The sequence below is a fragment of the Centruroides sculpturatus genome, unplaced genomic scaffold (genome assembly GCF_000671375.1).
Source record: "Centruroides sculpturatus isolate CEXI.00-Female unplaced genomic scaffold, Cexi_2.0 scaffold721, whole genome shotgun sequence".
NCBI classification, from domain to species: domain Eukaryota; kingdom Metazoa; phylum Arthropoda; class Arachnida; order Scorpiones; family Buthidae; genus Centruroides; species Centruroides sculpturatus.
The window spans coordinates 74536-76930 of NW_019385006.1; the positions used below are offsets into that span (position 1 = coordinate 74536).

Consider the following 2395-nt stretch of genomic DNA (forward strand, 5'->3'; position numbering starts at 1 on the left):
CTATGTCCACCCTGAGGTTCCATTCTAAATATTGGTGAAAGAATTTTTGAAATCGGATGAGTAGTTTCGGAGATTACCTGCTGCAAAAAAACTTACATACATACATACATACATACAAACTTACATACATACATACATACATACATACATTACCTCTTTATAATATTAGTATATATATATATATATTTTTTTTTTATAAATAATAATAAAGTGTGTTCAAAATGGTTTATTTTGTACATATTTTATTATGACATGTGTTCCGCAGCCATCTTGTATTTTCTCGCGCGTGTGGGATTGTGGGAGCTCTCTTATGCTGGATCTAGTTTCAAGAACTCTCTTGAGTTGATCGCAACTGAACCTCATTTTAGTCGAGATTGAAACGGTCAAGGGAGGTCGCACCAAGGCAAATGAAGTATAAGGCTCTAGTTTAGTAGTGTTACAGAGTATAATACGTATATTTTAATATATTTTTTAAAAGAAACAAAATCACTGAGAAATGTTACTTGTGTTTAACAAGGTTTGGAAAACTTTGAAAATGTTAACAATGGGTTCGGCTGAACCTGTGTGAACCTGCTAAATATCACCACTACATGTCATATTTTCATTAATAATATATCTGTAATGATATATTATTAATAAAAATATAAAACTAAAAAACTTATAATTTCTAAATATATTTCTAAACAATCTTTTGAAATGGACCAGATTTGTGATTAATAAAGTGTAAATGTATCAATTATATTAAATTATTAATAAAATCTCATATTTTATAACTTCTGTCTGAAATATCATTTTATATTATGATTTAAAATGTAAATCACACCATAATTATTTATTCATGCAATACAAAATGCTAACAGTAATCTTAAATAATTTACCTTTACAAATGGAACTCTGTTCTTATCTTCATGAACTGATAAGTTTGTTTTGGATACTATAAATAAAATTTAAAATGCATTATTGTTATTTATACATTAAATCCTAATAAAATTAAATAATGAAAATCAACTTTTATAAATCAAGTATTTCAAAAGTAATAGAAGTCTTAAATATTTCTATGTTTATAGCATAGAAATATGATTTAAAATTTTCTTTATTTAGATAATTATCAAAACATAATAAAGCTGAAAATGAAAAAATCAAAAACAATTCAAATATTCAAATAATAGTTAATTAAATAAGCAAAATCTTTTATATTATAATAGCTATTCATAAGTAAAAATTTAACTATAATTATGAATTAATATAGTAATCAGAAAATAATAATAAAATTATTGAACTTACCATCTAATAAATCTCTAATTTTATCCAAATAAATTTCAAAATAAGAAACCTAAAATTAAATATTCAAAATTAATTATGATATTTCATATGATACTAAAATTATTTAAATCAATAATTAATATAACAACAAAACACAAAACGAAATAAAACTCTGAATAAACATTTATAAAGTTGAAATGGCAAGAATATAGATTTATTTTATTTCATATAATTTTAACTAAAAGTTAAAATTATAGGAAGTTAATTAACAACAACAATAGGACATTAAGATATTTATTGTATGCATGCCTTGTAGCGATTATACTTCAAATATTCCCTTCAGAATAGTCTTAATTCCCAAGAGTATATTTGGTTGTTATATAAGTTCAATAACAACAAAAATGGATATATATGTCAACTAACAAGACATGTTAAAATAGTCATCTTCAGACTACAGACCTTCAAAAAAGGAACAGAGCATGAAATTTTCTTTGAATCTAGGATTCCATCATGATCAGTTCCTCTTTTGAAGGTCTCTAGCCTGAAGATGACTGTTTAACATGGGAGAAAGCCTTTGCTACTATAAATTTTTTCTTTTTTGCTATATTTTAGTACTTAAGTGATTAAGTACTTTAGTACTTAACTTGTTAGTTGTTCTATACCTACAAGCGTGAATGATACTACCTATTTTCATATGAAAAAGCAATAAAAATATTTCAAAATATAAAAAAAAAGAATGTAAACTGTAAAATAAAACCAGCTTCACAATATATGTTTTATTTCTAATGATTTTTATGTGTACCAAAAAGCTTACTATGTTGAGGAAAAAGTAGAAAAGTAGTTTTTAATTTGCTCTGTGTGTGTGTGTGTGTGTGTACATGCTCAAATTTTGTAGACAAGAACAATCTCCATATATGAATGTGGCCCATAAATATATTATTCTGAAAATTTTTATTATTACTGTTAATTATTATCATATACTTGACAATCACTACATTAGAAACAGGTTGGTCCATTTTTCTGGATAATCATGGCTTGCAGCAAACACTAGGGTATGGACTCTACTAGATGCCAAACATTCTCTATTCTTAACTGGACCTCCTGCTTGAGCAGTTTTGTCAGTTGGTGCACA

At 25.6% G+C, this 2395-nt stretch overlaps 1 protein-coding gene across 2 annotated transcripts in view; it reads right to left on the reverse strand.

Annotated features, from left to right (window-relative positions):
- The window catches only part of LOC111633295 (kinesin heavy chain-like), a 48938-nt gene extending 47606 nt beyond the window's left edge, over positions 1–1332 (reverse strand). For both annotated transcript variants that reach the window (XM_023377832.1, XM_023377831.1), the window contains exons 1-2: positions 1285–1332; positions 879–934 (exon numbers count right to left, since the gene is read on the reverse strand). The gene's annotated coding sequence lies outside the window, so the exon portion shown is untranslated. The remainder of the gene's footprint in view (positions 1–878; positions 935–1284) is intronic.
- Positions 1333–2395: the final 1063 nt, after the last annotated feature.